Source organism: Helianthus annuus, chromosome 13, assembly GCF_002127325.2.
Source record: "Helianthus annuus cultivar XRQ/B chromosome 13, HanXRQr2.0-SUNRISE, whole genome shotgun sequence".
Lineage (NCBI taxonomy): Eukaryota > Viridiplantae > Streptophyta > Magnoliopsida > Asterales > Asteraceae > Helianthus > Helianthus annuus.
In genome coordinates this window covers 117420808-117447724 of record NC_035445.2, presented here as the reverse complement: position 1 = coordinate 117447724, position 26917 = coordinate 117420808, and the positions used below count along the sequence as shown (strand labels likewise).

General features: G+C 36.0%; 1 pseudogene; it reads left to right on the top strand.

Moving 5' to 3' along the window:
* The first annotated feature begins 3512 nt into the window (after positions 1 to 3512).
* LOC110901564 lies at positions 3513 to 5524 on the top strand (annotated as a pseudogene).
* Positions 5525 to 26917: the final 21393 nt, after the last annotated feature.

Sequence of the window (26917 nt, the reverse complement as noted above, 5' to 3'; positions counted from 1 at the left end):
TTGGCTCATCAGAGCTTTATACACCGGGATCTTAAATCGTCCAATATTTTACTTGGCGATGATTTTCGAGCCAAAGTTTTGGACTTTGGACTGGTGAAACTCGTCCCGAATGTTGGGAAGTCAATAATGACTCGGGTAGCTGGGACGTTTAAATACGTTGCCCCTAAATATGCTAGTAACTATCCTTTTTCTTTTTATGTATATATATATATATATGTATATATTATGGACGTGACAAAATGGCAGGTTGGAAACGATTAACATTTGGCATGGGTCAAGTAAAAAACTTTGAATCGAGATTTTGTTTCCATATTTTCGAATATTAGGATATCCGAAAAAATAAAAATTAATTTTTTGGATATTTCGGATATCCAAAATATCTAAAAAAAATTTAAAATCACTATCCGAATCCGAAAAATTTGGATATCCGAATTTCAGACATACGAAATTTCAGATATCCGAATTTTTGGATATTTCGGATTCGTATATCGGATATTTCGGAGCGGATTTTCGGATACAGATACTTTTGAACACCTCTAACTTTCAAACCACTTCTCTCCTCATTCCCGCAGCACCGGTTACACCTTCTACATCAATGGCAGATTACCACCGCCACACATTCACCCTAATTTTAGCCATAACACTCATCTACACCTTCCTAATTTCACTCGTTTTCAGCACAACAGATCCCAAGGTATTAAACCAGTTATGAAAAGGGTTGGATTTGAGCAACAATAATTTTTCCCCTCCTCAGCTTAAGTACAATCCCTCCATGAAACTTGTTTTAAGTGGGAACCCACTGTTTCAATTGAGTTCATCGAAAATTACTCCTAAACCCAGTTCACCCACGGATTCCCAGCCCGACAGCAGCAACCAAATTTCACCTGGGATTACTCTTAGTACTGGTGATTCGGGCATTGGTGGTGTTCCCGCTATACAGCTGAAAAAGGAACAAATGTAGTTCTGTCCCTCACTCCTGTTGCGGTTTTTGCTGGTTTAGCTTTTTAACCACCCTTTTAGGTTTCTACATATGCAAATTGAAGAAAGCTAACTCAAGTGAACCACCGAGCTCACTTTTTATTCACCCCTGGACCCGTCTGACTCGGATAACACAGTCAGGATTTCAATCGCCAATGATACACAGATGCATGCTAGTGTTGGTAGTGGTTCGAGTGAGTCCACTGTAATCAAGTCTGGACATTGATCATTTCGGTTCAAGTTTTATAAAATGCAACCAAAACTACGCAAAAGAAAACGAGCTCGGGCATGGCGGTTTCAGGGTCGGGGTTGTTTACAAGGAAAGTTAGACGATGGCACAAAAATAGCAGTCAAAAGAATAGAATCTAGCGTGATTTGCAACAAAGCATTAGATGAATTTGAATAAGAAATTTCAGTTTTAACAAAGGTTAGACACATACATTTGGTGTCACTTTTAGGGTATTCAACTCAAGGGCTCGAAAGAATTCTTGTTTATGAATATATGCATCAAAGTGAATTAAGTAGGCATCTATTTCAATAGAAAAACTTCAAATTGAAACTACTTTCTTGGAAAAGGAGGTTAAATATTGGATTGGATGTGGCAAGAGGCATGGAATATCTTCATACTTTGGCTCATCAGAGCTTTATACACAGGGAACTAAAATCGCCCAATATTTTACTTGGCGATGATTTTCAGGCCAAAGTTTCGGACTTTGGACTGGTGAAACTCGTCCCGGATGGTGGGAAGTCAATAATGACTCGGGTAGCTGGGACGTTTGGATACGTTGCCCCTAAATATGCTAGTAACTATCTTATATATATATATATATATATATATATATATATAATGGACGTGACAAAAGGGCAGGTTGGAACGATTAACTTTTGGCATGGGTCAAGTAAAACCTTTGAATCGAGATTTAGTTTCCATATTTTTGGATATTTGGACATCCGAAAAAAAAAGAAAAATTAAATTTTCAGATATTTCGGATATCCAAAATATCCAAAAAAATTTAAAATCACTATCCGAATCCGAAAAATTCGGATATCCAAATTTCGGATATACGAAATTTTGGATATCCGAATTTTCGGATACGGATATTTTTGAACACCTCTAGCTTTCATACCACTTCTCTCCTCATTCCCGCAGCACCAGTTACACCTTCTGCTTCAATGGTAAATTACCACCGCCACACATTCACCTTAATTTTAACCATAACACTCATCTACACCTTCCTAATTTCCCTCGTTTTCAGCAGAATAGATCCCAACGTATTAAACCAGTTACGAAAAGGGTTGGATTTGAGCAACAATAATTTTTCCCCTCCTCATCTTAAGTACAATCCCTCCATGAAACTTGTTTTAAGTGGGAACCAACTGTTTCAATCGAGTTCATCGAAAATTCCTCCTAAACCCAGTTCACCCACGGGTTCCCAGCCCGACAGCAGCAGCCAACTTTCACCTGAGATTACTCCTAGTACTGGTGATTCGGGCATTGGTGGTGTTCCCGCTATACAGCTGAAGAAGGAACCAAATGTAGTTCTGTCCCTCACTCTTGTTGCAGTTTTTGCTGGTTTAGCGCTTTTAACCGCCCCTCTAGATGATGGCACAAAAATAGCAGTCGAAAGAATGGAATCTGGTGTGATTTGAAACAAAGCATTAGATGAATTTGAATCAGAAATTTCAGTTTTAACAAAGGTTAGACACAGACATTTGGTGTCACTTTTAGGGTATTCAACTCATGGGCTCGAAAGAATTCTTGTTTATGATTATATGCCTCCAGGTGAATTAAGTAGGCATCTATTTCATAGGAAAAACTTCAAAACATCAAATGGGAACCACTTTCTTGGAAAAGGAGGTTAAATATTGCATTGGATGTGGCTAGAAGTATGTAATATCTTCAAACTTTGGCTCATCAGAGCATTATACACCGGGATCTTAAATCGTCCAATATTTTACTTGGCGATGATTTTCGCGTCAAAGTTTTGGACTATGGACTGGTGCAACTCATACCGGATGGTGGGAAGTCAATTATGACTCGGGTAGCTGGGACGTTTGGATACATTGCCCCTGAAAATGCTGGTAACTATCAAACATTTTCATTATATATATATATATATATATATATATATATATATATATATATATATATATATATATATATATATATATATATATATATATATATAACGTGACAAAAGGGCAGGTTGGAAACGATTAACTTTTGGCATGGGTCAAGTAAAAAACTTTGAATCGAGATTTTATTTCCATATTTTTGGATATTCGGATATCCAAAAAAAATTTAACTTTTCGGATATCCGAAATATCCGAAAAAATTTAAAATCACTATCCGAATCCGAATCCGAAAAATTCGGATATCCAAATTTCAGATAGACGAAAGTTCGGATATACGAATTTTTGGATATTTCGGATTCGGATATCGGATATTTCGGAAACGGATAGTTTTGAACACCTCTAACTTTCATACCACTTCTCTCCTCATTCGCGCAGCACCGGTTACACCTTCTGCATCAATGGTAGATTACCACCGCCATACATTCACCCTAATTTTAACCATAACACTCCTTTACACCTTCCTAATTTCAATCCTTTTCAGCATAACAGATCCCAACGTATTAAACCATTTACAAAAAGGGTTGGATTTAAGCCAAAATAATTTTCCCCCTCCTTAGCTTATGTACAATCCCTCCATGAAACTTGTTTTAAGTGGGAACCCACTATTACAATCGAGTTCATCGAAAATTCCTCCTAAACCCAATTCACCCTCGGGTTCCCAGCCCGACAACAGCAGCCAACTTTCACCTTTTATTACCCCTAGTACTGGTGATTCGGGCATTGGTGGCGTTCCCGCTACACAGCTAAAGAAGAAACCAAATGTAGTTCTGTCCCTCACTCCTGTTGCGGTTTTTGCTGGTTTAGCGCTTTTAACCATCCCTTTAGGTCTCTACTTATGCAAATTGAAGAAAGCTAACTTAAGTGAACCATCGAGCTTACTTGTTATTCACCTCCTGGACCTGTCTGACTCGGATAACACAGTAAGGATTTCAATCGCGAATGACACACAGATGCATGCTAGTGTTGGTAGTGGTTCGGGTGAGTCCCCTGTAATCAATTCTGGAAACATGATCATTTCCGTTCAAGTTTTAAAAAATGCAACCAAAAGTTCGCAAAAGAAAGCGAGCTCGGGCATGGCGGGTTCGGGGTCGTTTTCAAGGGCCAGTTAGACGATGGCACAAACATAACAGTAAAAAGAATGGAATCTAGTGTGATTTGCAACAAATCATTAGATGAATTAGAGTCAGAAATTTTAGTTTTTACAAAGATTAGACACAGACATTTGGTGTCACTTTTAGGGTATTCAACCGAAGGGCTCGAAAGAATTCTTGTTTTTGAATATATGACTCAAGGTGCATTAAGTAGGCATCTATTTCATTGGAAAAACTTCAAAATGGAACCACTTTCTTGGAAAAGGAGGTTAAATATTGCACTGGATGTGGCTAGATGTATGGAATATATTCATACTTTCGCTCATCAGAGCTTTATACACCAGGATCTTAAATCGTCCAATATTTTACTTGGCGATGATTTTCGAGCCAAAGTTTCGGACTTTGGACTGGTAAAACTCGTCCCGGATGGTGGGAAGTCAATTATGACTCGGGTAGCTGGGACGTTTGGATACGTTGCCCCTGAATATGCTGGTAACTATCATTTCTCTTCATATATGTGTGTGTGTGTGTGTATAACCTGACAAAAGGGCAGGTTGGAAACGATTAACTTTTGGCATGGGTTAAGTAAAAAACTCTGAATCGAGATTTTGTTTCCATATTTTCGGATATTTGGATATCCGAAAAAGTAAAAATTAAATTTTATGATATTTTGGATATCCAAAATATCCGAAAAAATTTAAAATCACTATCCGAATTCGAATTCGAAAAATTTGGATATTTGAATTTCGGATACGAAATTTCGGATATTCGAATTTTCGGATATTTCAGTTTCGGATATCGGATATTTCGGAGCGGATTTTCGGATATGGATACTTCTGAACACCTCTAAATTTCATACCACTTCTCTCCTCATTCCCGCAACACCGGTTACACCTTCTGCATCAATGGCAGATTACCACCACCACACATTCACCCTAATTTTTACCATAACACTCATCTACACCTTCCTAATTTCACTCGTTTTCATCAAAACAGATCCCATCGTATTAAACCAGTTACGAAAAAGGTTGGATTTGAGCAACAATAATTTTTCCCCTCCTCAGCTTAAGTACAATCCCTCCATGAAACTTGTTTTAAGTTGGAACCCATTGTTTCAATCGAGTTCAACGAAAATTCCTCCTAAACCCAGTTCACCCACGGGTTCCCAACCCGACAGCAGCAGCCAACTTTCACCTGGGATTACTCCTAGTACTGCTGATTCGGGCATTGGTGGTGTTCCCGCTATACAGCTGAAAAAGGAACCAAATGTAGTTCTGTCCCTCACTCCTGTTGCGGTTTTTGCTGGTTTAGCCTTTTAACCACCCTTTTAGGTTTCTACATATGCAAATTGAAGAAAGCTAACTCAAGTGAACCACCGAGCTCACTTTTTATTCACCCCAGGACCCGTCTGACTCGGATAACACAGTCAGGATTTCAATCGCCAATGACACACAGATGCATGCTAGTGTTGGCAGTGGTTCGAGTGAGTCCCCTGTAATAAAGTCTGGAAACATGATCATTTCGGTTCAAGTTTTATAAAATGCGACCAAAACTTCGCAAAAGAAAGCGAGCTCGGGCATGGCGGGTTCGGGGTCGTTTACAACGGCCAGTTACACGATGGCACAAAAATAGCAGTCAAAAGAATGGAATCTGGTGTGATTTACAACAAAGCATTAGATGAATTTGAATCAGAAATTTCAGTTTTAACAAAGGTTAGACACATACATTTGGTGTCACTTTTAGGGTATTCAACTCAAGGGCTTGAAAGAATTCTTGTTTATGAATATATGCATCAAGGTGAATTAAGTAAGCATCTATTTCATTAGAAAAACTTCAAATTGGAACCACTTTCTTGGATAAGGAGGTTAAATATTGCAATAGATGTGGCTAGAGATATGGAATATCTTCATACTTTGGCTCATCAGTGCTTTATACACCGGGATCTTAAATCGTCCAATATTTTACCTGGTGATTTTTTTCGAGCCAAAGTTTCGGACTTTGGACTGGTGAAACTCGTCTCGAATGGTGGGAAGTCAATTACGACTCGGGTAGCTGGGACGTTTGGATACGTTGCCCCTGAATATGCTGGTAACTATGACAAAAGGGTAGGTTGGAAATTATTAACTTTTGGCATGGGTTAAGTAAAAAACTTTGGATCGAGATTTTATTTCCATATTTTCGGATATTAGGATATCCAAAAAATATAGAATTAAATTTTCGGATATCCGAAATATCCCAAAATTTTAAAATCACTATCCGAATCCGAAAAAATCGGATATCCAAATTTCAGATATACGAAATTTTGGATATCTGAATTTTTGGATATTTCGGATTCGGATATCGGATATTTCGGATCGGATTTTTGGATACGGATAGTTTTGAACACCTCTAACTTTCATACCACTTCTCTCCTTATTCCCGCAGCACCGGTTACACCTTCTGCATCAATGGTAGATTACCACCGCCACACATTCAACCTAATGTTAAGCATAACACTCATCTACCCCTTCCTAATTTCAATCCTTTTCAGCACAACAGATCCTAACGTATTAAAACAGTTACGAAAAGGGTTGGATTTGAGCCACAATAATTTTTCCCCTCCTCAGCTTAAGTACAATCCCTCCATGAAACTTGTTCTAAGTGGGAACCAACTGTTTCAATCGAGTTCATCGAAAATTCCTCCTAAACCCAGTTCACCCTCGGGTTCCGAGCCCGACAGTAGCAGCCAACTTTCACATTTGATTACTCCTAGTACTAGTGATTCAGGAATTGGTGGTGTTCTCACTATACAGCTAAAGAAGAAACCAAATGTAGTTCTGTCCCTCACTCCTGTTGCGGTTTTTGCTGGTTTAGCGCTTTTAACCGTCCCTTTAGGTCTCTACTTATGCAAATTGAAGAAAGCTAATTCAAGTGAACCACCGAGCTCACTTGTTATTCACCTCCTGGACCTGTCTTACTCGGATAACACAGTCAGGATTTCAATCGCCAATGACACACAGATGCATGCTAGTGTTGGTAGTGGTTCGAGTGTGTCCCCTGTAATCAAGTATGGAAACATGATCATTTTCGTTCAAGTTTTAAAAAATGTGATCAAAATTTCGCAAAAGAAAGCGAGCTCGGGCATGGCGGGTTCGGGGTCGTTTACAAGGGCCAGTTAGACGAAGGCACAAAAATAGCAGTCAAAAGAATGGAATTTGGTGTGATTTGCAACAAACCATTAGATGAATTTGAATCAGAAATTTTAGTTTTAACAAAGGTTAGACACAGACATTTGGTGTCACTTTTTGGGTATTTAGCCGAAGGGCTCGAAAGAATTCTTGTTTATGAATATATGCGTCAAGGTGCATTAAGTAGGCATCTATTTTATTGGAAAACTTCAAATTGGAACCATTTTCTTGGAAAAGGAGGTTAAATATTGTCACACCCCAACCGATGGCGGAAACATCGGGATGAGACGAAGTGTGTATAGATTGCTAGAGACTTCATAACACTATGTGACAATATTTAATTAAATTCAAATTTCTTTGCAATTGCTAGATTGTCATACAAAATTCAAAACAAAATACAACATTGTTTCAACAAATAACATAACATTAAAAGATAAATAGATTAAAGGTGTGTATCTAGTCCACCCTAAACTTGTTTCATCATTCATCCATACTTCATTAGTCAACCTGCAACATGTATTAAAATAGAGTTTCAATGCAAAAGCAAAGAGCGAGTATACAAGTTTGTTTACATAGCATAATAGAATAAAAACTCATATCCAACATGTTACTAAGTGAGTAAATTTACTAGCAATGCAATTTTTGGCGTACAATATGATCAAACCCATGAATACAACGCATAAAAATAGCCTAATCCCAATCGTTCAGCGGGGTGGTAATGTTTAACTTAACAATACCCAATTAGAATAGCGGGCGGGGCGTTAATCCTATAGCGCTATAATTGTTAAGGTGGGCTAGCAAAGTTAATGAGCATATAACGTTCCAAATCGTTCATAGAGCATACAAGCATAGCAAATATTCACAATAGTTTCATGTCACGTTCATAGATTGAGTATGTTTTGTTTAAGCATAAAAGTTGTTTTGAATAGGTATACATGTTGCATCCCAAAGTGTAAAGGGGAAAAAGGGATCGAGTATACTCACAGTGGTAGCATATGGAGGTTTCTTGAAATAACGCACAAGTAAAGATTGGAGAATAATCCAAGAGAACAAAATGGTTATCCTAAATAACACGTAACGATCTAGTTAATATATAAAAAAAAATATATAATTCCTAATATTTAGGGTTCACAATTTGATTATTTGTATATTATAGTTAATCTCATAACAACCCGTTAATATTATATAGGAATTAAAATAAATTGTTAGTTATTATTTAAATTATTATTAAGTTTACTGATTTTATTAAGAAAAGGATTAAGAAGTAAAAGCTTAATCGTTATTTATTAAATTATAGTTGAAAAGAATTATGACAAAATAAATAAAGAAAAAGAAAGAAGAAAACTGTTGATATAAGGTTTATGAGTTAAAAAGGAAGCCGCGAAGAACACGGAGCCGGGTCGAACCGCGTCTCCTGACTCCCACGCAACAACCAACCTATTTTATTTGAAGATAGATTACTACTGTTTATTATCTTCTCAAAAACCAAATGATGCATAATAACCATTACCCACTGTTACATATGTATAACTATGAAAATTTTCAAGTTCTATTTGATCCGTATGTAGTGAACTAAAACAAAAAGAGTACAAGGCGAAAGGTATACCGAAACAACAGGAACCGAGTTCGCGTTTCCCCGATGACTTCTTCGATTTAAAACCTCATCCGAACGTGAACATGAACTAGAAACAACACCCAACACTCACTGACTTTGTAATACAATAAACGAATCATATTAATCAAAAGGATATACCGAAAACGTAAGTAAAGGATGGCGCGAGTTCCGTCGAACTCCGGTCGTCTTCTCCGACGTGATTCCGGTGACTTGCGGGTTCCAGTGGCTACGGCGAGTACGTAGAAAGAACGCGAGTTCCGACATGATATCGTCGTGATCTTTGGTGTATGCCCGTTCTCCGGCGAAACTAGGACTTTCCGACGAGCTCTGTTACTCCGGCGGGTTGCGACTGAACTCCGGCAACGTGCAGAGGTTTTGAAGTGGCGAAACAGAGAGGTGGCTTTGTGTGAGAGATGTGTCGAGAACAGAATGAGATGACTGTCGAAGGAGGAGGGTAGAAAAGTGGGTGTTGTGCTTGGGCGGCAACCTTTCAAAAGGATATCTGGTGCTGCTGTAACTAATAAATGGTGTGAATTATTATAGGTTAACACCCAACAACTTCAGCCATAATAGTAGTCGGCTGCAAGACTCTTTAGCCTTTTCATTTTCCTCTTTTTTTTCTTTTTCTTTACTTTAGTTATTATGTAAAGGTAGGTCATAATATGTTTTTAAGTTAGGTCGTTCCTAACTAACTACTTAACATTAGTTAGTGGGGGTTTTAAATAATAATAAAAGAAATGATAGATTCATGTTTTGGAAAACGTTGCTTGTTGATCAAATGCCTTGTATGAACGGAACGCTTAAGAATCACGAATCAAGTATCAAACAAACGTATGAACATATATGAGATATGTAGAACATGATTAAAGAAAATACGAATTTTATTATTGATATAAGTCTCGGATTTTACAACGGAGGCAACGAATAGACGACTACAAGAATGTAATACTTCAAAAAAAAAATAGAAATACAAATAAGACTTTCTATTTATGGAAAGTACGTAGAAGCAGGGCGTTACAAATATATTCGTACTTTGGCTCATCAGAGCTTTATACACCATGATCTTAAATCATCCAATATTTTACTTGGCGATGATTTTCGAGCCAAAGTTTCGGACTTTGGACTGGTAAAACTCACCCCGGATGGTGGGAAGTCAATTATGACTCGGGTAGCTGGGACGTTAAGATACGTTTCCCCTGAATATGCTGGTAACTATCATTTTTCTTCATATATATATGTATATATATATATATATATAAGTTAAAGTGTAGGATACAAATCTCCTAATCCTACATTACGTACGCGACAGTAGTGGCCGTACACGTGTCCTGATTCGTTTTTATTTGATAAGGTCAAATCAGACAATGAACTCAATCATCTGAGGGCAAATTCGTCTCTTCATTCAATTAGCGAGAAGTTCGTTACACTAATATCCCGGTAATTATCATTCGAATCAGTTTCAAATTTTTCATAATTTGTCAATTGCAGTTTTCGTTCTTCTGCGTTAGGGTTTCATTCAATTTGTTTTTTTCGATGGATCCATAGAGTAGCACTGGACGAACAAATGTTGATTTTGAAGAATCTCGACCGATCGGTGATCATGCTCAATTATCTGCATATCGGAGAGTTTCGATTGAGGATGTTTTAAATCCGTAACCTCCAAATCGAAATCTGAACATAGATTCGTGATCCTCATCACAAGGGGGTTGTGAGGTATGTAGAATTCTATGAAAATTTTCTGTTTGAAATTCTTATGAATTTGGGAGATTCAAAGTTTGATGATGCATGTTTGTGATTTGGTTAGATTAGGGATGATATAGTGTCTAGAAGTAAAACCTAGACAACTACATGTGAAATCATGTCCAAATTCAGGAAATTCCATGAACACATTGAAGGTAGGTTATGGGTTTCACAAGATGATGATGAACACTAGGGTTTAGAATGATTATTCTAGTGTAATTTGATCATAGAAAGTGATTTCAGAAAAAGTATGATGTTTAAATGCTATATGAAAGCTTTATTGATGTTAAGTTTAGCTAAATAGCAAGCTATGAACTTGAATATGAATAACATAAAATTCTGCCCTTATAGTGTTTGTGGAAATGCCTCAAAGAAGGCTTAAAACTGAAATTCAAAGTCGAAACGCATAATTTTGATAATTTGACAAATTATGCGATATATGATTGAAATCGAGTTCTAAATACAATGTGATTGAACTCTATAGGAAAGGAAGCCGGAGCTACGAGCGGACAAGCCGGTGTAGACGCACGACTAAAGGGTGTGCTTTGAAGGTATGTAACTTGACCCGTTACATTAAACGAATTTTGATAATTATCATATATGTAGTTGGATTGTGTATTAAAAGTTGAGTTGGATTAAAGCGATGATATTCGCTATGTCGAATTATAAGCCAAGAATCTGGTTAGACCTCGTTGGTAGTCATCAAAACGGAGGATTCCTTAGATGATCCAAACGGGTCGAATAACCAAGTAAGGCATGGCAGTACATCGTAGTATGGATACTCGGTCTCTTGTTATATTGATAAATGACATGTTGGGATACGAGGATTAAACATGTTGGTTTGTATGATTGGAAGCCGAGAATTTGATTCAAGTAAACAAACAAATCAAACCAAACATAACTTTCCAGCGTCTACCGTAAATTACGGTATATACCGTAATTTACGGTAGAGACCAAAAGGTTACGGTGGGTTTCATCTGTGTTACGGTGGAACCAGAACTTCCCAGAAGCTACCGTAACTTATGGTGTCTACCGTAAGTTACGGTAGAGCTTAGAAATAAATGATAAATTTTGTATTTCTTTGTAAATCGAATCCGTTTTAAGCATAGTTTTGATTATGTAATGTTTCTAAGAACACTAACATTAATGTTTAATGTAAACATTTCAGTTTCTAGGTGTTGCAAATCTACGGATGGTGATCAAGCAACTTGTTGAAGAATCGAACACTACTTTTGAAGCTTCCGCATAAATTAACTCTGTTTAAACAATGTTATGATGTAAACCATTTGCTGAATAACTTATGGATGTTTTAATTAGTCAGTAGATAACTAATGTATGTTACCTTAGAACTTGGTTCTTGAAACTAAGGCTTTAATTTGGACATCTTTTGTATAAAATCTTATGTATTATTACTAAATTCAAGTACAAATTTTAAGGGTGTTACATCATGTGAGTGGGTAGGCGGGAACTGGATGCCATTAATCCTCAGTGTAGGACCGAGGGTCTTTAGCGGTAGATCTATCTGGGTGTAGCGAGCCCAGCCCCAGGCCCAACAGTACGGACCTCAGGGTGACTTGGTACCCGACGCAAAAATCTGCTAGGTTTGAGTCTTCCTACTACACTTCACACATATCAATGGCCTTGCAAACCATTGGTGATCTCTTTATTTCCTTATTTGCTACATACCAGGATTTTATAATTACAAAGGTTTTACATACTCAATGCACATGAACTCGCTCAACATTTTTGTTGATTTTTCCAACTTACATGTATTTCAGGGAACTAAGGATCTGGCACGGTATGCTACGTTTTCACGCTGCGTAAGAGTTATGAGGTCATCCAAGTTTAGGGGTTGTGGCTTTTACCTGGACGAGTCACAGTTCTTAAACTACGTCTGTTTTATGTTTGTGGTTATGTCTTCTGAACAATATTTTTATATTATTAGGTTGTAATTTCCGTTGCATGTGTCAACGCTCTAAAACAATGTTGTGGTACTTTTATTTTAAAACTTAAATCAATGGATGATCTGCATGGTTTTACTTTCATATAGCTTTGTTGTGATTAAGCTATGGTATTAAGAAGTCACACCAAATAAACCCACGCTTCCACAAAGCCAGGGTGTGACAAACATTTTGCTGCATGAGATGGACAAATCTTAAACAAAAAGATGCCGGTGTCAGACTTATGTCATTTTTTTGTGTTTTGTTATTGATGAATATTATAATGGCATGAAGAGACGAATGACACTGATGAGTGGTTTGAAGATACAAATTCAAACAAAAAACTTACGTCATTTTGCCTTTCCAAACGGCCACAAAAAAGCCTACTTCAACAACAAAAACTCAAGCATGCCAAAGTCAAACCGCCAGTGAACATGTTTCAAAGAAGAAAGAGACTGATGACAGTGAAGATTTGGAAGATGAATTGTTTCTATTTTTATTTTTTTAATCTTCTTTTTCTGTTGTTTGTTATGTATTTTTCAGCTAAGAACAAAAAAATACATTATTGTAATAAAAACGCCAAACAGACATAATGATTGTGAAACGTCATAATGCAATAAAACGCCAAAAACTCCCAAATTATAATAAAAGTAATTTGGACAAGTATTATTATAAGCTAAAAATGAAAAAAAAGGCCAAAAACTACTTAAAGCCATTAAAAAACGCCAAACTTGGAAGATGGCAGGTCTATCACCCTAAAAACTCATAAAAAGCTGAACAAAAACAGTAAAAATACACACAACAACTGAAAAGACGGCTACTTTATTAATATCATGTATTATAAATAAAATCTCGCCTAAACTACGCGCCAAAAACATCATATAAGAGAGACGTCTCTACACAATCAATTGATCACACCCAAAAAAAAACACGCCATATTTCCTAGAAACCATTCACTTTAAAACGCCAAAAAAATAGTTAAAAAAGCCACATATGGGGAACCTCGTTTCTTCTATATTGAGTATTGTTCTGAATGAAGTTTCACTGAATGGATTCTTCCCCGAGCTGGGTATCTCTATAAGCTTTTGTTGAATGAGATGGACAAATATTCATGAAAAAGAGACCGATGACACAGATATGTCAACATGTCACTTTGTTCTTGATGGATATATGGATGACATGAAGGGATCAATACATTTGAGTAGACGTTGATCTTCAACATGTCACCAAACAAGTATATATCAAACCACAATACAGGATGCCACTAAAAATAAGCATCTTCTAAAGACGGGCGTTATGTAGGAAAATAAGGATCTAGATAAGGTATTCAAAACAGGTTCAAAACGCCAGAAAGGTTAAAGTAGAAGAGGCTGATGACAGTGAAGATTTGGATGAGAAATTAGATTAGAATTTTTAATTTTTTTTCATTTTCTATTGTTTGTTATATAATTCTTTGTTGTTTATTATCTAATTCTCTGGCCCCTGTGGCGTCCGGTTTCTTGAAGCGGGTTCAAAAGACAGCACTTGCGCATGCGACAGTGTCTGTAGGCCATAGTTATGTGTTTAGCCGAGTAGGATTTGCAATTCAAAAGGGGGTGGCGGCGCAGCTTGTTGCCCGTCTACCAACCCATGATTTGTAATTTGTTCTAACCTTCTAATAAAAAAAAAATCTATCTATCTATCTAAGAAAATGAAGTTCATAATAAAAAAAATTCTCTACTAATGAAAAAAATTGAGTATAAAACGCCAAAAACTACAAACACCAAAACGCCTGATACTATGAAAACTGTGAGAATGGATGCTAGCAAAGCACGTTGTTGCTATATAAAACGCCAAAAAATGCCAAACAAAGTATTATTGGAAAAAGCAACACTAATTGACAGATGAAACTGAACGAAACAGTAATTGCAAAACAGTAATGAAAAGACGGTAACATTATTGTCAAACATTTATTATATTAAAAGCCACTATATGAAAAATTGAATTTGTTTATCTTTTTAAAACACCAAAATTGTCTGTTACATTATAGGCCTGCATCCTACATGACACAATACTTGATAGAAAAAAAAATAAACATCAAGAAAATTACTGATGTTTTTTACATTATAGGCCTGCATCCTACTTGGCACAACAATCAAATCCATACTTAGTTAAAACGCCAAAATATTTACTATAATCCTAATCTAAAAACAATAAAAACGTCGCGTATTTGTTAAACGCCAAAAAATGGAAAGGTGATGTGATACGCTTTTAAAAAAAGAATATAAAAGTACAAAAAACCCCTCCGCCCTTCACTATGTCGCGTGACACGTGTTACGTCAGAATCCGTTCTCACCGTTCTCACACTTTTGGGCGTTTTCCCCTGACCCCGTTTCCATTTATAATAATAGGTTTAAGTGTTTTATAAGTTTCGTAGTTTTTACTATTTACAAATTGATTATGTATTAAACATCAATAATAATTCCATAAATAAATATGAACATCAATCGTATACAAGTTTAGTAATTCCATAAATAAATATGTTTATTATATAATATACGAGTTTAATATATTCTTGGTATGCATGTAAGTCGTAAGATGATAATAAGCTAAAAAACTAGTAAATATAAAATACACTTACTTATATATTAACATTTTTAATGGAGTTTTATTTTTCAACGTGTGAATATAATGTATGTTATGATCAAATAGTTTAGGGTTGTGAATTTTTGACATGATTCGAAAATACAATACGAATTTAAAACGAAATTTATGGGTTTGGGTTTAGTCTAAATAGGTTTGGGTTAGTTTTAGATTGAACCCACGAACACGTTTAACTAAACAGGTCGGATTCAGGTCAACTCAGTCGGGTTGATGGGTTCCCATTTAATCTATTTATATTTTATTATTTTACAATATGTTTTATCTCGTCGATTAAATTGCGTATGTATTTTAAGCCATAATTTTAATTTAAAATGAGAAATTGACATAAGATTTTATAATTTAAATGTAATTGTATTATTTACATTTGTGTTTTTTAGTAAAATTTTAGTTATAATATACTAATTGGCGGAAAAAATACAAAAAAAATCGGGTTAAACTGGTCGTGTTCGGGTCAACCAGCGTATATTCAGGTTCATATGTACAACACGATTTTCAGGTTTAGGTAGTGTTCGAGTTCGTCTAAAATTTTTAGGTTTAGATCGGATTAAATTCGCCGTCTCACAACCACATCATGTTTATCACCCAAAAAATATTTTATGGTCAATGATCTATTATTTGTACAAAATTTTCTGCGGTTTGAAGGGACCTAAATCTTATTGTTATTTTTCTCTCACTCTCTCCTGAATGTGGTCCAAACACGCCTAATTTTATTTTTGTGCATGATTCACGTGATAGTAAGGGTTTGACCACTTTACTTCTTTGACTTCACTACTAACTTTTATACTTTAAATCAATGTTTTAAAAACCGGTTTTTTATTCATACCGGGTTAGGATCTGAAATCGTTCAACTGGTTGAACCGGGTTGTACCAGGCGGTTCAACCGGGTCACTAGTTAACACTATAATTCCATAAAATACAAATTAATTTAAAAAACAATCCAATCTCAATTAAGATTATATGACTGATTATGATTTTATCTAAAAACAGTTATTTTCTTGTAAAATGTTATGCATTTTTTAATAGCATTTTTATTACTTATAAACAATATTACAATGGATGATGTGAGTAACAGTTTAACAGCGACGAAATATTGTAATGGAAGGCACTATATTAATAACCAACAATGGAATGTCGGTATTACCTTAATATCGTATTTTTTATAATTAAAAAATCAAATTTTAAGATAATGCAAACCGGTTCAATGGTTTGAACCGGTAAAACCGGATTTACCAGTAGTACATAAGACATACCGTATTTGGGTTTTACCGGCCTTTATCGTACCAGGCACGTGTTCGGTATCCGGTTTAACCGGTATAACCGGCCGGTTCATACCGGTATTTAAAACATTGCTTTAAATTTATTTAATAATTTAGTTATCATTTAGTTTGATGTTTTTAATAATTTGTGTTCTTTAATTTTTTCTTTTTTTTTAATTTAAATCTCCAATTTTCAACATAAACTTTTGTTGAAAATTCATTTTTTCTAGTAACTTACATGCCTTAACTTTAAAAAAAAAATTTAAATCCGCATCTATATTTATTCTTTTTCAACATTCCAATATATTATCGAATACAAATACTGGTATCATCTGGACAAGATAGGTATCGATATTCATTTTTATTGTTTCCTGTTTCAAAAACTGATATTGTATCGCTACCATACCGTACCAAATCAAACAACATTGGTACATGTATGTGTATTCATTGTTATGATTTACGGTTTCCATAATATTTCAATTATATAGCTCCATCATACCGATATCGCGACGAAATGAACTGATACGACCAAACAACATCGATACAGGCAATGTTGTAAAACAAGATCTCGAAGGTTGAGTACTCCCCGAGTAATCGCTATAAGGAAAGACGTCGAGACGATTTTCTTCAACTCCGCTTAATTACTCGGTATTGAGCAAACGCAGTCAACCTCGACCAGAATCGTTGGTCCACTCGATCCGAGTTTGACTTGCAAAAATAATAAAACACAATTCCCAAGTTTATCATATTAAAAAATAAATAACAATTTTCAAGAAATGAATATTAATTTTTGAAATACTTTACTATTTGAACATGTAAGTTTTATTTATATTGATATTCACATATTTTGGTATAAATATTAGTAAACGTATAATATCTGACACATATATAATTTCCCGAAAATAAATTTCGTTATAGTTTAGCATGTCCGAGTACTCTCCGCCTAGGCCAAGTACTCACAGCTTCCTAGTCGACCGACTTGGTAGCGCCTAGCGACATCTTCAACCATGGATACAAGGATCAATGTTCGGTTTTATGTGTAACACCCCAAATTTTCGTATGTCAATATAAAGTAGTGATGCTTAAATAATAGAAAATGGAAAATATAGATTTATGCCACGAGAAAAGTTAAATAAATAATACTAAGTTCACAAAATATGTATGTAACTAAGTTAACCAAAAGAAAAGTGACCAAGTTAGTATGGGAAATAACAATTTGGACACACTTTAAAAGACAAGGGACTAAATGTGTAAATGTGTAATGAAATTGATAAAAAAAGAAGGCCAGTGTTTTGTTCCTGGCTGTATGCGATCGAACAAGAGAGGGAGACAAGGGGAAACCCTACTTCTTAAAAATCCTACAAATTGAAGGGATTAAAAGCTGAATTCTAAGTGCATGAGTTAGGAATTAAGATCTCCTAACTTTAATTGATACCAAGTATGTTTAATTTCATGATTCTTATGAAATTTCATGAAGTGGGTTATGTGAAATTTATGATTTTTGTATGAAATTGAACCTAAATGTTAGATGATATGAACAAATAGGGGTTTTATTATGTGCTATCTGGATTGTATTGGTAGTTTGGGGTAAAACCCACTTGAAATTATAAGACAATGAAAGTTAGTAAAGTTTATGAATGAATTGTGTAATGTTGATATTAAACTCATGTTTTAGAAGGTGATTAGATGTGTATTTTGATATGAATCATATGTAGTATGGTTATAGTATTGATTGTGAAAGATTAGGTTAACCCATTGATGAATTTAGGATGAATATGCTATAATTACTTGTACATCATGCTTTATAGATAGCACGCACGCCATGTGTTCGATGAAATGCCTAAGAAAGATTTAGTTGAAATTTGACATGAATTCTTGATTTGATGGTGATGTAAATGAAAATGGATATATGTGTAATTAAGTTAAGTCATAACGAATAAATGAAAAATGCATATGTGAAGTAATGTTTATGAAAGCTAAAAGTATGAAGTTATAACGTATAGGCACGAAGAAAGAAGAAGGCGCGAGTCACTTGAAGTCGCAAGATCACGGTAAGTTCATATGAACTTAATTCTCCTTTCATGTAGATCTATGAATGATAGTTTGGTAATTAAATCTTAGTGTTGAGTTGTATGTTCGTTTTTGGTAAAATTGTGATATGTTGTATGTTGGAAAACGGATAAGTAACCCAATAGTATCGGATGTATAATGACCACTCAAGTGGGTCAAAAATCGTATGGAAAATAGGATGTGAAATGGTTAGAAAATGACTTGTTGATAATGGGTCAAAATGATGAAAGCATGTCAAAATGTATGGTATGTATCGAACCATTAAGGATGGGTCGGATAGACTATATGTTGAAAATTTCCCCCAATCCCTACACTTGAAATCAACATTGTCTTCAATATGTAGAATTTAAACGAAAGGCGAAATTGTAACTTTTTCTCCGCATCCCTACATGTTAGGACCGGTTTTGACTCCGAACGATTGCGTAACGACACGTGTGACGTGCGGAATCCGGACACGTGCGTGATCCGAACACAAGATCGTACAATTTAACGTGATTCTTATTGATCAATATGACGATTACAAGCCCCGAGAATCACCTACGAGCACTTTCTCTCTCTAAGCACCTAGCTCCAAGATCTCAAATGGCCAAAAGTCTCTAATGAAAACCCTAAAGCTCCTATATATAGGCCAAGGCTTATAAAAGATTCCCTCTTATTTACAATATTGCCACCTAGCCTTTTTCTTACAAATTACAATATAAAGCTTTGTTTTCTTCAGATTCTGCTACGAACTGGATTGACAGAGGCGATAGACATTACTACACTACAGACTCTCCCTTGGATATTGCCGCAGTCAATCTCGTAGCTTCTTATCTTTCTCTCTCTCTGAGTCTTCTTGAAGGTTTGATATCATCAGCAACCACAGACTCCCTCTTGGACATAGCTTAGAAATCTGAGAAGTTTAGTCTTGATCTGCCTCGGATTGCATATTCAAGCAAACAAAGTAAATCTGTAAGCTCCCCCTTGAATAATGCTCCGAATCTTAGATTTGACAATTAATCTTGCTCCCCCTTTCATTTAGCTTCCTGTCAAATCTTATCATTATTCAAACGTTTAGATTTGACTGGTGAGAGTTTTCTAAACATATAAATGTCTATTATCATATTTTACTTTTAAGTATGATCAAATTCAGTAACCATCACAGATGATCAAATTCAAATTAATGACCTTGATTATCCAACTTATCGATTTTTTAAATTTTCATTTTGAAATTCAAGTTTCAAATTAATGAACTTGTTTATGTTCAGCATCTTCAAATTTTGAAATTCAGCTTTCCATGATCTGTTGTCGAAAATAAAGTGGAAACAAAATCTTTTTGTATTTTACAAAGTTTATGCTAAAACACTCCGAAAATCTTTTTGAAATTTTTCTTTAATGAAAAACAATAAAGAAATATTTACAGACATATTTTTGTTGAGTTTGTGTCAGAGGATCATATCAGTTTATGAGACATCACAAGCACCGTTGACCTTTTAAAGACTTTAAGTTTTAAACGATTCACTTAGATTGTCAGTATACTGATCCACTTAAATTCTCACACAAAGTTCAATTGTTTCGAGATACGAGAATTAGTGTTTTAAGCACTTAACTTATTCGCGTGTCTCATCTCAGAATATACTCTCGTATCCAGATTCCCTATATTCAGTCTTACAGGTGAGTATACCATATTAATATCTGTTCTCTGGGTTAATGCGAGGCCTTGAGAGCTCAGGTATGAACTACCGTTCAGTCAAAGAGACGAAGGCTCGACTTTAGGTGTGTCCCACTTAGGGATCTTCTTTACAACATCACTTGATTTATATCTTTCGATATTTTCTCAATTTTTATGTTGAGGGAAAGATTTATTTAAAGCGCGTAAAGTATTATACAAGGTCTAGGCCATTGCTTCCGCAATATCAGAAGACCAGGTATTATACCCCAGATATCAAACAGTATAAAGACCTAGTATCTCAGAAACAGGCAATCTTTCAAACAAGATTTCGGGGGTTACCCATATATCCGAGAGATGTTCCCCATGAGATAAGTAAGCTATTGATATTTAGATTTATATCTCGAAATCAATCTACTAAATGTGTAAAAACCTACTGGCATATCAACAGTGAGACCGTTTATCACATATTTAACATTTAAATTCTTTAGCATGCGGTGATTGTCTACTGATGTACTATCATTTCCTCTTTTTACAAAAAAAGACTTTTTCATTTTTTCATGTTTTTGGCTTTTTCAAATTTTCAAATGTTTTTGTATTTTCAAAATTTTTACTCCCTCTAAAATAAAAAACATTTAAAGAAAATTTGACAAACCGATGCAGATAGCTTCATCTCGCCATCCATTTCTGCCTCACATTCTCTGTTTAGCTCACATGCACCCCCATGATTTACAAACCACTTGATTATAACGTTTTCACACCATTTTTCAATCTTGTTTTATCATGTGTTTGTTCAGCCGTGAGGGTTTCGGTGAATTCCTTTTAAATTTTTAAAAAAAATTTAACAATTTAAACCAAACACTTCTTGTTTTAAACATTGGTTTTCTCCTTGTGTGCCAGGCTGTTCTGTTATTCATGCTAAACTTGAATTGGCCCCTGAACACCTGCACATGTTACAAACATTTAGTGAGATTTTGATGCAACCCAAGCCTCTTTCGACTCAGGTAGCTTGACGTTGAGGTGAGTTTTTGCAGTGTAAAGTGGCGGAAAATTCTTGTCATTCATCTTTAAGCTCTCTTCAGACCCAATCTCAACCTCCTTGTACAGAAAGAAATCCTTTTTCGGAGGTTGACCAGATGATTGGTCTTTTTTTGCAACATACTTCTTCCCAGAAGTAAACTTTTGTTTTTCAAGTTTCTCATAGTAATCCAAAGGTACATATATCTTCTTAGTTGAAGATGATGATTTTGCAGTCTCAGACACCTTTGGTTTTGGAGAACTTGCTTTCTTTACTTCAGATTTTGGCTTCAACGTTTGTTGAGATGAAGCAACCCGTTTATAAATTTATCAGTTTTAGTTACCAGCTTCTTTACGGGTTCAGTTTTGATTTTGGTGTTTTCATTTTTCAAAACTTTCTTCTCAACAACCATTGGAGCTTTGCCTTTTGCATCAACTTTCCTTTTCTGACTCTCCACAGCTTCAGACTTAGGCTTTGAGCACGGTGCACTTTCATGCAATGTGTCCAACTTTGTTGCACCTAAAGCATGTTCGGGTATCAACTTCCTGACTTGTGCCTTCAGTCTGAGGCTGTGAGGCCTTCTTCTCAAAGAATTCTTTGTTTGATTTTGAAAAAATTTCAGATTCTTGCTCGGAATGAGAACTCGAGCTTTTCACAAACACCTTTTTCTCAACAAACTTCTTGTTTTGAAAGTTCCTTCTTTGATTGTTCTTACCCCCCTGATAACCACCTGACCATCTGTTTTGGTTGTAGTTAGAAAAACGTGGCGGTACAACAGGTTTTTTGTAGTAAGATTTATCTTTTTCAAAGTTTAATTGCCTTATGACTCCCCCTTTCACTATACCCTTTTCTACAATCTTCGGAATAGTTAGGTCCTGTTTGTACTGGATCTGATTGATGCAAACGTAGATGAACCGATCTTGATCAAAGTGCGGAATCCTTTGGATCAAGTCTTAGAAATACGACACGCAATTCAACATTTAAACACTGTCTGAATCTTTCTATTAAGATATTGTGAAAGTACAAGAGCCAGAAGAAAGTCAGACGATGACAGAGTACACAAAGGTGTCAGTGGATCTAGAGATGCAAAAGTTTTGAATGACATACCCTTATGGGGTATTTATAGCCAGAATCAGGATGATGGAAAATGCTGTCCGATCGGATAGCATGGCTGCTGTCTGATCGGCTGACAATGCTGACTGATCAGATGGCCCGTCCGATCGGGTGACACAGGTCAACAAAAGTCAACACTTTAACATTTAAGCGTCATATCCTGATCTGTCGTTCTAGTTAACATACATACAAACATAAACATTAATTGTTTACTAAGAGACAAAATATGACTAAATGCTGACAGAAGCTACAGAAGTTTGTACTAACAGACTCCCCCTCGGATGTAGCTGTAGTTCCTTCCAGCATAGTCTTCAATTCTTCCTGTTGCGCCTTCGTTCTTTCACTCTCTGTCTTCTCTTTTCAGCTTTTTCCTCTAACATTCTTCGCCTTATATGCCTTCCTTCATCGATCCACCATTTTCTATAAACAAGATCACCATCACGCTTTCGATCCCATTTGGGAATCTTGTTTTCTTCTGATTCGATTGCATTTGGTCTGTTGGTATCGGTTTCCCAATTTACGTTTCCCAAGCTCAGCTGCTCTTTTAGCAATCTCTTTAAGTTTCTGGCTGCGCTTGTGTCTTTTCAGGAATTCATCAATCTCAAGATCTCTCCAGTTTGACTTCCAATATCTTCCTGAGTTGATGTCTTGGGAAAAACATACATCCACGATCGACTGGTACTGCAATGCTTGTTCTTTGTCTCTCTTTTCATAAACAATCTTGTTGTAGAACAAGCAGTCAATATCTTTCTTCGAACAGTTAACAAGCCACATTGGATCAAGAATGCATATTCTTCGAGACTTTCCAGTGGACTGTTCATATAGAGAGATTACTGCCTCAGCTGTTGTTTCATTGTACAACCACCCTTGAAATAGATCATAAAAGTCTTGCTCAATAGCTCTGAGGGGCATATTCTTCAAACATCTTGGTGCTTCACATCCAAAGTTATATCCTTTTCACCATTGTCCAATATCGTCACAATTTGCTTTGGCCTTTGAGGCTCCCAATCAGGGTATCCAGCCTTGGCCTGCTGCTTGATGTAATCCCACAGATGTTGATCATGTACTTTCACTTCTAGTCCATAATAGAACTGCTTAATGTTCTTTGTTTTCACCAACTCATCTACATCCCACCACGTGAGGGTTTTGATATCTGACAAAAACTCGAAGTACTGTACTCCCTGTTCCCGTCTGATGGCTTAGATTTGTAAATCCTCCAGATAACCCCATGATAAAATGTCTCCCCATGAGAGGTCTTTGTTGTGAGTGAAGAACTGAAGTGCTCTAAGAGTCTTTCTCTCTTTCGGCATCTATTTAAACCATTTCTTCCGTTCTTCAGCAAGGATTTCTCTTGGAATAGTTTCAGGAACACCTTCGATTTCACAAACATCAATCTCAACCAATTTGAACACATTTTTCAATTTCTCGACATTCACATTCTCCAGTGGGAACTCAAGATCCGAATACAATTTATCTAAGCCCGACATCTTGTACATTACAAGAGTAGGTTCTTCACTTAAGTTGTTTTTGGATTTTGATTTCGGAATGTATTTATCCAAAAAGCATTCTTCGTCCTTGGTTGAGTCACTGTCAGATTTCAAAACATTTTCGACAACATTTTTGACAACTTCGGATTGAACACTGTCTTCATCAGAAGATGAAGAGAATGTGACGTCGATTGTTTCTGGAAGTTTAACCTCATTTGTTTCATCATCGTTAACCAACCCAGATTTTTTCTTTGAAAAATTATTTAGTACTGGCGGTGGAACCTGATGATACCCAACCCCAGTTCCATCCGAGTAGACATCTTCGCCAGCTTTGTTCTTCCCAATGGGTTTGGGCACTGTTAGTGCACTATGTCTGTTGACTTCGTCTTGTATCACGTCATGTAATAGGATTGATAGATCTGTGCACGTAATTCGAGAAACTAGGCATAGAGGTAATTTTGCATGAGAGTGACATGGAAGTTAATTTCGTGCGGAATTAAATTCCGCGTGAAGGTGATTCCGCATGAGCTTGGTTCAAACGAAATTAGAATAGTATATATAGGTGTTCATGCGAAATCATTTGTATCATTCTTGTAATTCAGTAACGAAGTGCTGTCGAACGGTCTCGAGGTGCTGTAAGACTATTATATCATTAATAGCGACATATTAAAGTGAATCAAGTTGTTTCCACGTCCGTTTCATTGATTCCGCCTTTGATCCGGATATAAAACTCTTCTGAACGACTCATTCGGGTCATACAACGATCCTTCAAGTGGTATCAGAGCTCAGGAGGAAGAGTTCTTAGTGATTACAGCTGAATTTCTGTCTTCTACACCTTCTTTTTCAAATTGGACAACTTTTAACGGTCAAAATGGTTTGAATTTCACACATCTTATGTGAAACAGTGTTTTAACAAACCCTTGAGAGTTTCAGACCAAAATTCACATTAAAAGTGATTAAAATGGACCAGAAACCTAATTTCGTTTGAACGAAGCTTTTAATTCCACGTGAAAAGTTGAGACAATTTCATATGGAATTACTAATCCCGCTTGAAAAGGGTAATTCCGCATGGTTATTTCGTGTGAAAGGTTAATTCCGTTTGAGTATTTCGTTCGAAGGGCTAATTTCGCTTCAACTGATAATTTCACACCAAAGTGATCTCGTGTGAAGCTTAATTCTGTTTGGAGAGTCTTAATTTCGTGTGAAGTTGTGATTTCGTTTAAAAGCCTAATTCCGTTTGAAGACCAATTCCGCACCAAATCTCACTTCGTGTCAAGATCATTTCACGTCAGCCGAGTGTCAGTCTGTTTCAGGTTATTTGATATTATTGAAACTGATTGTGTTTGTTTTGTTTCGTGTCCAGGATCACATCATGGCTGAAGAATTTTTCAATACTTTCTACAACGTGTTTACCTCGGATACGGTGAATGCTTCAGATGCTACACCCAAAGCGATAACAAAAACCATCAAAGACAACATTAAACATGACAATTTTTATGGAACCTATTCTAAACCACCTAAGGTTGATAATATTGAGGACTATGTCTGGTGGAAAGAAAGGTTTATCAACTGGACTAAAGCGTATGCACATGAAAGTTGGTTTTGCTTGGAGTTTGGGTATGATAAACCTATTGATGACAAAGGAGAAGAAATTCCGATCAAAAGTTTCTCAGAGGAAGACAAAAAGCAATTCTTATATGAGCAAAAGATGATTGCTTTGATCCAACAATCGATTCGAGATGATATTTTTTCATTATTAATTCATGATGGGTCTTCAAAATCCATGTGGAAAGCTTTGCAGGTGAAAGCTGAGGGGGGTAAACAAATTAAGAAAAAACAAAATTGCGTTATTAAAAAAGGAATTCGATTTGTTTGATAGTTTAAAAGGTGAATCTGTTAGGCAAATGATTGAACGCTTTTGTCACCTAAAAATTGAACTTGAAAGGTTTGAAATAATGAAAACAAGAGAAGAAATAATTGACAAAGTGATTGAAGCGTTACCACGGGCTGATCAGTGGCAAACGTTTGTGTTTATATTGAAAAATGATGCTTTGTATGATACAATTTCTCTTGATGTCCTGTTAGAAAAAATTGAAAGTCATGATCTGGAATTGCAAAAGCAAAGCAAAGCAAGATGAGCTGTTCATCACATCATCAGAATGTTGGTCTATATTACAAAGGCAATTTACCTTCTGTGAAAGCTGATAGTTCACCAAAGACAGCATTCAGTGGTGAGAAGATGAAAGAACCCCAAACAACCTTATCAAGCTACAATTCTGGATATCATTCATCTTCAAAAGCAAGTCCTGCAGAAGCAGAGGAGATATTGTGCAACATTGCTCTCAAGTTGAAAAATTCTCCCGCAATGAGCATCAATGCAGCTAAGCAGCAAATGAGTTTCCTTGCATCTGTTCTGGAATCGTATGAAGGTCTGGTAGCTAGCAAAATTGGAAATTCCGAATTGACCAAAGAAGACTACGACCAGATTGATCCGGAAGAGATGGAACTCATTGACATACGTTGGTGTTTGGCAAGTTGCATTCACAGAGCTCAGAGATATACGGAGATTACCGGGAAGCAATCATTGGGCGGTCCGTCAACAAAACTTGGATTTGATAAGTCCAAAGTGTCCTGCTTCAAATGTAAGCAAAAAGGTCATTTCAAGAGAGAATGCAATAATTCTGCCGCTGGTGGGAATGAACATCCATTCAATGATGATTACTATCGAAAGGCAATCTACCACCGAAGCAAAGAAGAGCCGAAAATGATTGAAGATAAACCCAAATCAAGAGCTTATGCAGTTTTTCATGATGATGAAGGATTTGATTGGAGTCAGATTCTTCCAGAAGAAGATCGTGTTGATTATCGATTCAAAATTAGAACACTGGAAGATGATCAAACTTTACACAAAAAGCATGATCATTATGCTTTTGTTGCAGAAATAAAAGAGGAAAACAAAGAAGAAAATGTTGTTGCTGAGGTCAAAGAGAAAACTCGAGAAGAGATTTTAAGAGA